This window comes from Eumetopias jubatus, unplaced genomic scaffold (assembly GCF_037043125.1).
Source record: "Eumetopias jubatus isolate StellerSeaLion01/CBP00866 unplaced genomic scaffold, mEumJub1_p1.0 scaffold_11, whole genome shotgun sequence".
NCBI classification, from domain to species: Eukaryota; Metazoa; Chordata; class Mammalia; order Carnivora; family Otariidae; genus Eumetopias; species Eumetopias jubatus.
In genome coordinates this window covers 80,419,324-80,435,188 of record NW_028274817.1, presented here as the reverse complement: position 1 = coordinate 80,435,188, position 15,865 = coordinate 80,419,324, and the positions used below count along the sequence as shown (strand labels likewise).

The 15,865-nt window shown below is 40.4% G+C and overlaps 1 pseudogene; it reads right to left on the bottom strand.

Annotated features, from left to right (window-relative positions):
* Window positions 1-429: 429 nt before the first annotated feature.
* On the bottom strand, window positions 430-1,236 carry LOC114226489 (microtubule-associated protein RP/EB family member 1 pseudogene; annotated as a pseudogene).
* Window positions 1,237-15,865: the final 14,629 nt, after the last annotated feature.

Here is a 15,865-nt window from a genome sequence, read left to right as displayed (position 1 = left end):
TTCATTTTTTTTTTTACTCTTAAGGCATTTATTTATTAAAACGTTCTCTGCCAAGATTTCACATTAGCTTAAAATTCAAATCAGTCTTTACATTTCTCTACTGAGGTCTCCACCTCAGTGTATCACATAAAAACACCTTCTCCAGCAATCAGTGTTACCAGTGCCACATGGTGAGCCCCATGGTCAGCCTCTTTGTTCCCTAGGTGATCCAACTAGATGTTAATACTGCTCTGCTACAGGGTAAAAGCTCCTAAGTCAAACTCATTGGAAAAGGGGTGAAACTTCTGCAAAGTGCACTTTAAGAAGAGGTACTGTTTGCTCATGAAAAGAAACCAGTGAGCCCTCCAAGAATAATAAAAGGGGGTATTTTACAGTTAAGCACATGATTTGGAGTGAAGAATTCGGATGTTGCTCTGCTGGTCCAGGTTGTTAATACTCTTCTTGCCCCTCCTGTGGGCCCCCTTCATCAGGTATCACAAAGCCTTCATCTGTGGCATACAGAATGTCCACGATCCTCTGCAATACCGGGTTGTTTTCCCTCTCGTTCTCCTGGCAAACCAATTCAAGGTTCCTTAGCTTTCCAAAGTAGAAATCTCTTTCTGTCTCCAAGTCTTCGACGATAAGTTTCAATACGTTGACCTGTTGCATCAATTCAGCTGCTTCGTCATCCCCGTTGCCCACACCAGGATTCTTTCGCACCACACCCGGGCCAGTCTAAGGGGTTGGAGTAGTTCTGTGTGTTGCAATGGGCCTCTGTGGAGCTGCACTGCTAGAGCTGAGAGGTTTCTTCAGTTTGTTCAGAGCTGGAGCAACAAGGGAGGGAGCCACTGCAGTTTCTTGACCTTGTCTGGCAGCTATGGGGTCATAGTCTTTTCCATCATAGTTTGCATCAAAAAACTTCCTGAACCACTGAACAAATTCAAAATTGTCCTGAAACTTTCCTTTGACTAATTTGTCCACAGGAACTATTTTGTCAACACCCATTCTCTTAAAACCTGCTTGTAGTATTTTGAAGTTCTGGCTGTATTCATGTTCTAGCTTAGCCTGGAATTTCACTTTCTTCAAGGCAGTGGAGCCAGGGAACAACATGTCCATAAACTGACAATAGGCAGCCCCTGAGCACAACTGTTCGATCTTCGTCAGATTCAGCTGCAGAGACTCATTGATCCAGGCCAGCGTGTCATGTCGACTTAGGTTATCACTGGTGACTGATGTTGAATATACGTTCACTGCCATCGGTTCTTGGCGGGACCGCATCCACTGCCTGTGCCCGGCTTCGGTTCCGTCTTTGTCTTGTTCAAACCGCCCGGCCAAGATTTCATTCTTTTTGATGGCTGAGTAATATTCCATTGTAAATACATACCACCTCTTCTTTATTCATTCATTTGTCCATGGATATCTGGGCTCTTTTCATATTTTGGTTATTGTGAATATTACTGCTATAAATATTGGGGTGCATGTGCCCCTTTGAATCACTATCCTGGTATCCTTTAGATAAATACCTAGTAGTGTAATTGCTAGGTCATACAGTAGCTGTATTTTAAACTTTTTGAGGAACCTCCATACTGCTTTCCAGAGTGGCTGCTCCATTTTGCATTCCCACCAACAGTGTAAGAGGGTTCTCCTTTCTCTGCATCCTTGCCAACATCTGTTGTTTCCTCAGTTGTTAAATCTAGCCATTCTGACTGGTGTGAGGTGATATCTCATTGTGGTTTTGATTTGGATTTTCCTGATGCTGGTGATCTTGAGCATTTTTTTTCATGTATCTGTTGGCCATTTGTACACCTTTGGAGAAATGTCTACTCATGTGTTCTGCCCATTTTTTAACTGAGTTTTGTTTGTTTGTTTTATATGCATTGTGTTTGTTAAGTTCTCTCTCTTTTTTATTATTATGTTCAGTTAGCCAATGTATAGTACAACATTGATTTTTGATGGAGTTTTCAATGATTCATTAGTTGCATATAACACCCAGGGCTCATCACAGCACATGCCCTCCTTAATACCCATCACCCGGTTACCCCATCCCCCCACCCCCTCCCTTCTGTAACCCTCAGTTTGTTTCCCAGGGTCCAGAGTCTCTCATGGTTTGTCTCCCTCTCTGATTTCTTTCCATTCAGTTTTCCCTACCTTGCCCTATGATCCTCCACGCTGTTGCTTATGGTCCACGTGTGAGTGAAAACTTATAATAATTTTGTTTCTCTGATTGACTTATTTCACTTAGCATAATCCCCTCAAGTTCCATCCATGTTGATGCAAATGGTGGGTATTCATCCTTTCTGATGGCTGAGTAATATTCCATTGTATATGTGAGCCACATCTTTATCCATTCATCTGTTGAAGGGAACCTCGGCTCCCTCCACAGTTAGGTTATTGTGGACTTTACTGCTATGAACACTGGGGTGCATGTGCCCCTTCTTTTGCCTATATCTGTATCTTTGGGGTAAATACCTAGTCATGCAATTGCTGGGTCATAGGGTAGCTCTATTTTTAACGTCTTGAGGAAACTCCATACTGTTTTCCAGAGTGGCTGTACCAGCTTGCATTCCCACCAACAGTGTAAGAGCTTTCTCCTTTCTCTATATTCTCACCAACATTTGTCGTTTCCTGCCTTGTTAATATTTGCCATATTAACTGGTGTAAGGTTTTGCTGTTTTGATTTGAATTTTCCTGATAGCTAGTGATGTTGAACATTTTTTCATGTGTCTGTTAGCCATTTGTCTGTCTTCTTTGGAGAAGGGTCTGTTCATGTCTTCTGCCCATTTCTTGACTGGATTAATTGTTTTCTGGGAGTTGAATTTGGGAAGTTCTTTATAGATCTTGGATACAGGCCCTTTATCTGAAATATCATTTGCAAATATCTTCTCCTATTCCATGGGTTGCCTTTTATTTTTGTTGACTGCTTCCTTTGCTGTGCAGAAGCTTTCTATTTTAATGAAGTCCCAAATGTTCACTGTTGCTTTAGTTTCCCTTGCCTTTAGAGACCTGTCTTGAAAGAAGTGGCTGTAGCCAATGTCGAAGAGGTTACTGCCTACGTTCTTCTCTGGGATTTTGATGGATTCCTGTCTCACATTGAGGTCTTTCATCCATTTGGAGTTTATCTTTGTGTATAGTGTAAGAGAGTGTTCCAGCTTCATTCTTCTGCATGTGGCTGTCCTATTTTTCCCGGACCATTTATTGAAGAGACTCTCTTTTTTTCCATTGGATATTCTTTCCTGATTTGTCAAAGATTAGTGGACCAAAGAGTTGAAGGGACATTTCTGGCTCTCGATTCTGTTCCATTGATCTATCTGTTTGTTTCTGTGCCAGTACGGCTGCCTTGATGATCACAGTTTTGTAATATACCTTTAAGTCAGGCATCATGATCACCCCAGGTTTGGTTTTCTTTTTCAACATTCCCTTGGCTGTTCAGGGTCTTTTTTGGTTCCATACAAATTTTAGGATTGTTTGTTCCAGCTTTGTGAAAAATGACAATGTTATTTTGATAAGGATTGCATTGAAAGTGTAGATTGCTCTGGGCAGCCTAGATATTTTAGCAATATTTATTTTTTCCATCCATTCGCATGGAATGTTTTTCCATCTCTTTGTGTCCACCTCAATTTCTTTCATTAGGTTTCTATAGTTTCTGGAGTATAGATCCTATACCTCTTTGGTTAGGTTTATGCCTAGGTATCTTCTGCTTTTTGGTGCTATTGTAAATGGAATCCATTCCTTAATTTCTCTTTCTTCAGTCATATGGCTAGTGTATAGAAGTGCACGTGATTACTGTGCACTGATTTTGTGTCCTTCCACATTGATGAATTACTGTATGAGTTCTAGCAATTTGAGGGTGGAGTATTTTGGGTTTTCCACATAAAGTATCATGCCATCTGGGAAGCGAGGTTGTTTGACTTCTTTGTTGCCAATTTGAATGCCTTTCCTTTTTTGTTGCTGTCTGATTGCTGAGGCTAGGTCTTCTAGTACTATGTTGAACAACCGTGGTCATGTTCCTGACCTTAAGGGAAAAGCTCTCAGTTTTTCCCCAGTGAGAATGATATTCACTGTGGGCCTTTCATTGATGGCTTTTATGCTATTGAGATATGTTCCCTCTATCCCTATACTTTGAAGAGTTTTAATCAGGAAAGGATGTTGTATTTTGTCAAATGCTTTCTCTGGAGCAATTGAGAGGATCATATGGTTCTTGTCTCTTCTTTTGTTAATGTGATCTATCACGTTGATTGATTTGTAAATGTTGAATAACCCTTGCATCCCAGGAATAAACTGTACTTGGTCCTGGTGCATAATCCTTTGAATGTACTGTTGGATCCTACTAGCTAGGATCTTGTTGAGTATTTTGGCAGCCATGTTCATCAGGGATATTGGTCTGTAATTCTCCTTATTGATGGGGTCTTTGATTTTGGGATCAAGGTAACACTGGCATCATAGAAGGCGTTTGGAAGTTTTCCTTCCATTTCTATGTTTTGGAACAGCTTCAGTAGAATAGATATGATTTCTTCCTTAAATGTTTGGTAGAATTCCCCTGGGAAGCCATCTGGCTCTGGACTCTAGTTTTTTGGGGATGTTTTTGATTACTATTTCAATTTCCTTGCTGGTTATCGGTCCCTCCAGATTGTCTATTTCTTCCTCTTTCAGTCTTGGTAGTTTATAAGTTTCCAAGAATGCGTCCATTTCTTCCAGTTTGCCTACTTTGTTGGCTTGTAACTGCTGGTAGCAAGCTCTAATAATTGTCTCTATTTCCTTGGTATTAGTCATGATTTCTCCCTCTTTCACTCATGATTTTATTAATTTGCGTCCTTTCTCTCTCTCTCCCTCTCTTTTTTTTGTTTTTTTTTTTTTTGAATAATTCTGGTGAGATCGTATAAATCTTTTGCCTTATTAATTCTTTAAAAGAAACAGCTTCTAGTTTCATTGATCTCTTCTATTGTTCTTCTAGTTTCTATTTCATTGATTTTGATTCTAATCTTTATCATTTCTATTCTCCTGCTTGGTTTCGGCTTTATTTGATGTTCTTTTTCCAGATCCTTTAGGTGAAAGTTTAGGTTTGTGCTTTTGGGATTTTTCCAATTTTTTGAGATAGGCTTGGACGGCTATGTACTTCCATTTAAGGACCGCCTTTGCAGCATTCCATAGGTTTTCAACCGATGTGTTTTCATTTTCATTGGTTTGCATGAATTGTTTACGTTCATCTTTAGTTTCCTGGTTGACCCATTCATTCTTTAGCAGGATGCTCTTTAGCTTCCAAGTGTTTGAATTCCTTCCATTTTTTCCCCTTGTGGTTGAGGTCCAGTTTCAAAGCATTGTGATCTGAAAATATGCAGGGAATAATCTCTGTTTTTTGGTATTGGTTGAGACCTGATTTGTGACCCAGTATGTGATGTATTCCAGGGAAAGTTCTGTGTGCACTGGAGAAGAAAGAGTATTCTTTTGTTTTAGGATGGATTGTTCTGTATATATCTATGAAGTCCATCTGGTTCAATGTGTCCTTCAAAGCTCTTGTTTCTTTGTTGATCTTCTGCTTAGATTATCTTTCCATTGCTGTGAGTTGAGTGTTGAAGTCTCCTACTGCTAATGTATTATGATCAGTAGGTTTTTTTATTTTGGTTATTAGTTGGTTTATGTAATTGGCTCCTCCCATGTTGGGGGCATAGATATATACAGTTGTTAGGTTTTCTTGTTGGATAAACTCTTTAAGTACGATATTATGGCCCTCTACATCTTGTACTACAGTCTTTGCTTTAAGATCTAAATTGTCTGATATGAGAATTGCTACCCCAGCTTTCTTTTGAGGTCTGTTGGTGGGGTAAATGGCTCTCCATCCCCTCACTTCAGTCTGGAGGTGTCTTTACGTTCAAAATGAGTCTCTTGTAGACAACATATGGATGTGCAAGCTTCACTATTATATGTCAGGGTGTTGATCTATGTTTACTGATTTTGGAAGGTATCCTCTGCCTCTTGGACATGAATGCTTGTTTCCTTCCCAGATTAGGGACGTTCTCAGCTATGATTTGCTCACATATACCTTCTAGTCCTCTGTCTCTCCAGCCCCTCAGGGATCCCAATAATTCTAACATTGGAACAAATCATGGCATCATTAATCTCTCTAAGTCTCTTTTTGTGGGCTACTAGCTGCCTCTCTCTGTTTTCCTCAACTTCCTTCCTTTCTATCAGCTTATCTTCTAGATCACTGATTTGCTCTTCTGTCTCATTTACCCTGGCTTTTAGACTATTCAGTTTAGACTGCATCTCATTCATAGCAGTTTTAATTTTGCCCTGATTAGATCTCTTTTCTGCCCTCAGAGATACTATATCGTCACTAATGCTTTTTTCAAACCTAGCTATTGACTTCATGATGGCTATCCCGAAGTCTACGTTTGCTTATATCCATATCTATTAGTTCTCTGGCAGAAGACATTGTCTCAGGTTCTTTTCTATGTTGCAAGTTCCTCCTCCTAGTCATTCTGTCGAGGGATGTTTGAGCGAGTGTACAGAGTCCAAAATATCAACCATGACCCAAGCTAAATACACGCTAGAAAAAATCCGAAGTAGTTGGAAACTCCCACAGATACACTAAGTCAAGATGATCCAAAACAATAAAAAAATAGTGGGTGGAAGGGAGATTATAATCTCTCATGGTGGACAAAGTAGGGTGATCTTCCTGTTCCTGCTTGATTTTTGGTCTTTGTGTTAGAAAACACTATATCTCAAAATTGAAAGAAATCAGAAATATATATATATATATATATATATATATATATATATATATATCTCAAGATAAAATGGAATAGAGTGAAAAAATGGACTAGTATTCGGCCTAAATCTATAAAAGCCAGATGTGAAAAAAAATAAAAGTGAGGGGCGCCTGGGTGGCTCAGTCGGTTAAGTGGCTGCCTTTGGTTCAGGTCATGATCCTGGGGTCCTGGGATTGAGCCCTGCATTGGGTTCCCTTCTCAGTGGGAAACCTGCTTCTCCCTCTCCTTCTGTCTCCCAACTTGTGCTCTCCCTCTCTCCCAGCTTGTGCTCTCCCTCTTTCTCTGTCAAATAAATAAAATCTTAAAAGAAATAAAGATAAAATAAAAGTGAAAAAGCAACTTAATAACATAAGTTGGGAAATAAGAATCTATTTGAAATGGGAACAGGATAACAAATAAAAATTAAAAAAAGAGAGAGAGAAAGAAAAGGAACAAAGAAGAAATGTAAAATTTTAGCCTGAATTATAAATGAGTCATGAGAGAACACCTCGAGCTCCCTAAATTATTTTCCCCTGGTGCTGAAGTTTTAGAGTCCTGTGGGAAATAAACATATCATTCACCTGTTCTTGCAGTCTGTCTTCTGGGAGAGGGGCCTGCTGCTCAGCTTTCCAGGTGTCTTTGACCTGGTGGAGGTGCCCCACCCCTGTATTGTTCCCTGGCGGGTTTCCCCTTCTCTTTAGTGGGTCAGAGCAAACCTGGCCCTGCGGGAATCTCTGGCTCAGAGTCGCAAGTTCGAAGTCCCTTTTCTTCAATAAATCCTCCGGGTCAAACCATCCCCACTTCTGTGTGTACCAAACTCCACAGACTCGTGCTATTCACACCCGCTTCAACACTCCCTGGGGAGTTCCAGGGACTCTCGAGCTTCTCCGTGCTTTGTCACTTTGCAATTGAAATTGCAATCTGCTGTGGGCTCACATGTACACCCTCTTCCATGGCTCCCACTTCACGGCTGGGTGCCACCCCAGTGTCCTTTCATGGGCCACAATGCCCTGAGAGCTATTGCCCTGCTATGGGCACAAGCCATTTTATATCTCCCCTGCGATGTTAAATAGCCCAAACTTTCTAGTCTTTTCAGGGTGGTCAGGCAGAGATCAGTCTCCCTACCCACCCAGCTTGTGGTTTATGGTGACTGGAACTGGGAGTCCCTTCTGGACTCACTGACCATAACCAGTCTCCTCGCTCCACTGCTTGGGCACTCTATCAGTTCAGCCCCCACCCCCATACATTCTGAGTCTCCTGGATTCTTGAGACCACAATGATTCACCCAGAATTCTGCCCTATTCATACCCTGTTCCCTTTTCAGAAAGGAATGTCTCTCACTGGAGGAGATTTCTAAGGGTCCCGATTTTTTTGCTCCAGTGTCTTATCACTTTCCAGTGGCTGGTTTATGGAGGCTCCCACCCCTCTCCATTTATCTTCTGATATTTCCCCCACAGATTCAAGATTCTGCACCTCCCACCTTGCACAAAGTAGTCATTTTTCTGCTTGTAAAGATCCAGATAAATCTTCTTACATCTCAGGTTGAATTTGTGTGTGTTCAGAATCATTTGGTAGATATCCAGCTAAATTTGAGGGGCCAGAAGAAACGAGGTCCCCTTCTCTGCCGCCATCTTGCCCCTGGATAAGTTCTTTATAGATTTTGGGTACTAGCACTTTATCTGATAAGATATTTGCAAATATCTTCTCTCATTCTGTAGGTTGCTTTTTAGTTCTGTCGACCGTTTCCTTTAGCATAATTCTTAAGGATTTTCAGAATGGTAAATAAGCATTGGCTTCAACTGAAAGTTACCAAATTTCTTAGCCCCTAACAAGAGAGTTAGCTTGTCCTTTGAGGTTTTGAAGCTAGGCATTGGCTTTTCCTCTCTAGTTATGAAAGTCCTAGATGGTGTCTTCTTCCAATATAAGGCTGTTTCATCTACACTGAATATCTGTTGTTTAGTGTAGCCAATTTGATTAATTATCTTAGCTAGATCTTCTGGATAACTTGTTGCAGCTTCTGTATCACCACTGGATACTTCAACTTGTATTTTTTTTGTTCTGGAGATGCATTCTTTCCTTAAATCTTAAGAACCAACCTCTGCTAGCATCAAACTTTTCTTCTGCAGCTTCCTCACTTTTCTCAGTCTTCACAGAATTGAGGAGACTTCAGGCATTTTTCTGGATTAGGCTTTGGCTTAACGGACTGTTCTAGGTGGTTTGATTTCCTAACCTGATCACTAAAATGTTCTTCCATATCAGCAAAGTCTGTTTTGTTTTCTTATCATTCATGTGTTCACTTGAGTAACACTTTTAATTTCCTTCCAAAACATTTACTTTGCATTCATAACTTGGATTGCTATTTGGCACAAGAGGCCTTGCTTTTGGTATATCTTCACTTTTAACATGTCTTCCTTACTAAGTTTAATCATTTCTAGGTTTTAATTTAAAGTAAGAGATGTGGGGCGCCTGGGTGGCTCAGTTGGTTAAGCGACTGCCTTCAGCTCAGGTCATGATCTCAGGGTCCTGGGATCGAACCCCGCATCGGGTAACCTGCTCTGCGGGAAGCCTGCTTCTCCCTCTGACCCTCCCCCTGCTTGTGTTCCCTCTCTCGCTGTCTTTCTCTCTCTCTGTCAATTAAATAAATTAAAAAAAAACTTTAAAATAAATAAATAAATATACATACATATATATATATATATATATAAAGTAAGAGATGTATAACTCTTTCATCCACTTAAGAAAATGTAGAGACCATTGTAGGGTTATTATCTGGCCTAATTTCCATATTGTGTCTTATGGAATATGGAACCCCAATGATAGGAAGAAAAAATTGGGAACGGTGCTCAGTGGAGCAGTTAGAACACACACATTTTGTATTAAATTTACCATCTTGGGGCACCTGGGTGGCTCAGTCATTAAGCGTCTACCTTCAGCTCAGGTCATGGTCCCAGGAACCTGGGATCGAGCCCCACATCAGGCTCTCTGCTCGGCGGGAAGCCTGCTTCTCCCTCTCCCACTCCCCGTGCTTGTGTTCCCTCCCTCTCTGAGTCTCTCTCTGTCAAATAAATAAATAAAATCTTTAAAAAAAATAAATAAATTTACCATCTTATATGGGTGTGGTCCATCATGCCTCAAAACAATTATAATATAAACATCAAGGAACACTGATCGCCATAACAAATATAGTAATATTTATAGGTAATTATTATGTAATAATAATGACAAAGTTTGAAATATTGTGAACATTACCAAAATGTGACAGAATGACACAAAGTGAGTAAATCTCGTTGGAAAAATGGTGCCAATATACTTGCTTAATACAGGGTTGGCACAAACCTTCAATTTGTAAAAAGTAAAATATCTGCAAAACATACTAAAGTGAAGTGTAGTTAAACAAGGTATTTTTGTATCTCAGGAATAATTTACTTTCCAGATTTGCACTGCAGCTCTTTATTATGATCAAAGGGAAATTAATAAAAACAAAATTTAAAATGTATACCATATATATGAGGTCATATAGAAAGAATAATATCTTTCAACCCTAAAGTCAACAGTAAAGCCATCTGGTCCTGGGTTTTTCTTTGTTGGGACATTTTGGATTATTGAAAGCTATGTAGCTTTCCAGGTGCTCAGATCAGGCTCCTTTTTTTTTTTTTCTTTTTTTTTTTTTTTAGGAGCCACACTTAGCAGAGTGTGGGGCTATGAATTAGCTCTCCTGCCCAGGTGGAGCAAGAGAGCCGGCTCTAAAGATGACAAAGCTCTTTGTTTCCGGTCTTGACCCATGATAACCTGCTTCCTAAATTCTCTGGCCAAATAGGCGCACTGGATTTGTTATGCAAACAATCAGCTCTGTCTGCTGGATTCTTTACTCAAGCATTACTGGACTACACAGCTTTCTACATGTTCTGGAAAGGCTTTCTTGTTGTGGGGAGCCAGGAACTACACTCAGGAGTGGATAGAGTTATAGTATCTCCTCTGCCCAGGCAGAGCAGGAGGCCCAGAGCCAAGCAGGCTTCCAGGTGTTAACATTCAGGCTTTCTGGTCATATGGGAATAGGAACAACACTCAGTCATGGATAGGGCTATGAATTATCACCCCTGCCTGCGGAGGGGGGGTGATCAGAGTCTAGGGCCTGCAAGGGTCTTTGTTTGAGGTTCCATATGATGCAGACCTGTGTTCTGACAAATTCCCTAATCAGACTGCACTGCTGTCTTGGCTCTGTAGATAAGAAGAGCCATTGGTTGAGACTACTGCTTGGATGCTGCAGCTATGACCTTGGTCTGCCAAGATTCAACTGATGATGTTTCAGGCCCTTCCCCACTTCTCCATCATAATCTAATTCCCAGTGATCAAGCTCTGCAGATTCCCCCATAATCCCCATTAGGCAAAACCAGAGTAGGACTCCCAGGAAGTAACTCACGATGCTGGGAGAGACAGAAATCTGTCCTGGGCTCTCTTTTCTCACTAGAGGAATTTTAGACTCAGAGCAACCTTTCAGTGTGATGCTATACTGGCCTGGAGGAGGGGCCCAAGTGGTCATTGTGTAGCTGCTCCTATGACCCTTCTAATGTGATCCATCTCCATCTTTGTGGTACAGGGTTTTACTTCAGCCTCACCCCTATGTTCTGGGATTTTTCTCAGTGGTGTCTTGTCCATCAAAACTTGTTCCCTTCTCACTATTTTAGTGACATCATGAGGCTCACAAATTCTTTATTTAGACTTGTAATGGTGTAAACCTAGGCAGATCATGTATATACAAAAGAACAGTTGTACTTTGACGTCCGGGAAGAATGAGTATTAACTTTTTTTCTATTCTTCCCACTAAGTATAATTACTTTTTTTATAAAGATAAATGAAGAATTAAGAAAGTCTAAACTAAGCAAAATATGTTTGTCACTAGTAAAACTTCCTTATAAGATGTGCGAAAAGCAATCCTTCAGGATAAATTGAAAGGTCACTAAAGAGTGACTCAAATCTACACAAAGAAATAAAGAACACAAGAGAAGACATATATTTACATAGGTAAATATAAAAGTTGGTATATGAAGATTGGTATTAATAAAATTATCATTCGTAACTCTACTTTATTCCAATCAGATTAAAAACACAAATGAATGAAACAATAATTTAAAATCTACATTAGTGGGTACAGATTGTATAAAGATGTAATTTGTGACCATAACAACATAAACAGGGTGATGAAGCAATATAGGAGCAAAGCTTCCATATCTATAGAAATTAGGTTGGTATTAATTTACAGTGTTATAAACTAAGATATAAGTTTTATTTCCAAAGAGAACGACAACAAAACAATTCAAAAATATACAGCAAAAGTAAAGGAGAGGCAGATGTTGGTGTAGGAGGGCCGTAGGCTCTCCTGGACCCATGAACACAAACAGATAACTATCAAATCTTAAATAACCCAGAAATCAACGTGAAGATTGACAGAACACACTCCACAGTAAAGGGAGACTAGAAGCCACACTGACTAAGGTAGGAAATGTAGAGACATGGTTTAGGAGAGAAATAGATTTCAGGTACTGTGGAGGGGAGGGAGCCATGGACATAAAGAAGGGCAAGAGAGAATGAGGAACACACAGGGGAAGGCACAAGGAGAAGGTTTCTCCAAAGCCACTGGCTTGGAAAATGAGAGGGGCTGAATTTTATAAGTTCATGCAACCAGCAGGGCTTTAGGTCTGAAGATTTAAAGGTCAGTGCGCTTGGCTGGGATACAGCCCAGAGGGCACAGCACTGCCCCTGGAGAGAAGGCAGGCTAACAAACTGAGGGCAGAGAGCATGGGAACAGTGATCTGAAGAACACTTGGGTCACACAAGAGGAGATAATTCACACTATTCAGAGAGTATGCCTGAGAGGCAGCGTTCACAGAGACACATCTATGGGAACAAAGGAGATGACTGGGGTCATTTCTGTTACCCGCCAATCAGCACAAACACAGAGACACCTGTGGGAAACAGCGAAGCACTGACACTGGTTGCCAAGTGTGCATGCACCAGGCACCCCCCCCCCCCACTCTGGTGGGACTGCCCTTCTCAGTCAAGCTTGCCTCAGTCCCAGTGCAGCAGGCCCGTCCCCCAGAAAACCAGTATAAACACCCGCCCAATACACATTGCTCAAACAGAGACATGCAGGGCCTCAGTTCTGCTGGAGGTGCTGTCAGGTCTCATTTCACAAGCATACCAGCACACACTTAAAGCTCACCACGTTCAGGCCAGGGACCAAACAATGCCCAGAGCAGGAAAGGAGAGTCTCTGCAGACAACTGACCCAAAGGCTAGAGCAGAAAAACAAAACAAAACAAAACAATAACAAACAAAAAATAAAACAAAACAACAGCCGAGCACATGCAGCACACCCAGAGATAATCCCTAAAGCTCCAGACCCTGGTCACTACATGACCTCTTCTTCATAAGAACATTACTTTCAAGGGCAGAAGATCTACTGGGCTTGTCTAACACAAAGAAGAAGGTGAAGACCTAGACAAAAATCCCAAGACAAAGGAATTCATCCCAAAAGAAAGAATAAGAAAAGGTCGCAGCAGGGATCTAATAGAAACAGTTATAAGTAATATGCCTCTTCTAGAATTTAAAGCAACAATCATAAGGATACTAGCTTGGTCTGAGCAAAGCATAGAAGACTACAGGGAGTCCCTTACTGCAGAGCTAAAAGACCAAAAACTACTCAGGCTGAAATGAAAATGCAATAACCAAGATTCAAAACGACTGGATGTAATGACCACAAGGATGGAAGTAGCAGAGGAACAAGTAAGTGATATAGAAGATATAATAATGGAAAATAATAATGAAGCTGAAAAGAAACAGAAAGAAAAAAAAATATTGGATCACAAATGTAGACACAGGGAACTCAATGACTCCATAGAGCATAATTACATTCATGTCATAAGAGTCGCAGAATAGGAGGGAAAAGTGGGCAGAAGGTTTATTTGAGGAAATTATACCTGAAAACTTCCCTAATCTGGGGAAAGAAACAGACTTCCAAATACAGGAGGCACAGAAAACTCCCATCAAAAGCAACAAAAGCAGACCAACAGCAAGGCATATCATAGCTAAATTTGTAAAAAATAAAGGAAAAATCTTAAAAACCACAAGACAAAAGAAGTTCCTAACTTACAAGGGAAGACAAATAAACTTAACAACAGATCTTTCCACAGAAACATGGCAGGCCAGAAAGAAGTGACATGAAATATTTAAGGTGCTGAATAGGAAAAATATGCAGCCAAGAATACTTTATCCAGCAAGGCTACCATTCAGAATAGGAGAGATAAAGAGTTCCCCAGACAAAAACTAAAGGAGTTTGTGACCACTAAACCAGGCTTGCAAGATATATGAAAGGGGACTCTTTGAATGGGAAGGAAAGACCAAAACCGACAGGCTAGAAAGGAACATAGAATATCTCCGTAAACAATGACCAAAAAAGTAATAAAATGGCACAAAATTCATAGCTATCAATAATTACACTAAATGTAAATGGACTAAATACTCCAATCAAAAGACATAGGGTGTCAGAATGGATTAAAAAAAAAAAAGACCCATCTACATGCTGCCTACAAGAGAATTATTTTAGACCTAAAATCACATGTACACTGAAAATTAGGAATGGAGAAATTTTTACCATTCAAGTGAATGTCAAAAGAAAGCTCAAGTAGCAATGCTGAATATCAGACAAACTAGATTTTAAGCCAAAGACATAGGAAGAGATGAAGAAGGACACTACATCATAATAAAGGGGTCTATTCAACAAGAAGATCTAACGGTTGTAAATATTTATGCAGCCAACTTGGGAGCACCCAAATGTATAAAACAATTAATAACAAACATAAAGTCATCGATAATAATACAATAATAGTAGGGAACTTTAATATCTCACTCACAGCAATTGGCAGATCATTTAAGCAGAAAATCAATAAGGAAATAATGGCTTTGAATGACACCCTGAGCCAGATGGACTTAACAGATATATTCAGAACATTCCATCATATAGCAGCAGAGTACACATTCTTTTCAAGTGCGCATGGGAAATTTTCCAGAATAGATCACATACCAGGTCACAAATCAGCCCTCAACAAGCACAAAAAGATTGATATTATACCATGCATATTTTCTCATCACAACGCTATGAACTTGAATTCAATCACCAAAAAAAAAAAAAAAAAAAAAAAAAGGAAAGACCACAAATATATGGAGGCTAAAGAGTATCCTCCTAAATCATGAATTGGTCAATAAGAAATTAAAGAAGAAATTTTAAAAAATACATGGAAACAGATGAAAATGAAAACACGATGGTCTGAAACGTTTGGGAAGCAGGAAAGGCAGCCCTAAGAGGCAGTTATATACCAATAAAGGCCTACCTCAAGAAGCAAGAAAAATCTCAAATAAACAACCTAACCTGACACCTAAAGGAGCTAGAAAAAGAACAATGAAACCTAATTCCAGCAGAAGGGAAATAATAAAGATTAGACCAGAATTAAATGACATAGAAAACACACACACAGACGCACAAGTAGGACAGATCAATGAAGAGAGGGACAGAAGATGGCAGAAGAATAGGGAACCAACATTTCATCTGGTCCCTTGAACTCAACTAGTTATATATCAAGTCATTCTGAACACCTTTGAATTCAACCTGAGATATAAAGAAAGAACTGCTGTGTTTCTACAAATAGAGAAGCAACCACTTTTTGCCAGGTAGGAGGTGTGGAAACGTGAATCTGAGGGGATATATTGGAAGATAACCACAGGGGGAGGGAGCCTCTGTAAGCCAGCTACCGGAAAGTGATATAGCAGTGGAGTGCAAAATCGAAATTTTATAAATCTGCTCCTGTGACGGGCATCCCTGCCTGAGACATGGTCAGGTGGCATAGTGGGGCAGAAACCCAGGTGGGACAGTGTGGTCTCAGGATCCCCAGGGTCACAGAAAGAATGCGGGTGCCTGAGTGTGGCAGAGTCCCCAAGCATTGGAGTGGGGGAAGCCGGCTACAATAAGTGAGCCCCGGAGTGGCCTCTCAGCTAGGTGTTGCCATAAAGGTTGAGCCACAGCAGGACTGGGTGACCACTCTCCAAACAGGGAACCAGCAAGCGACAACTGCTGTGAGACCCTGCTTC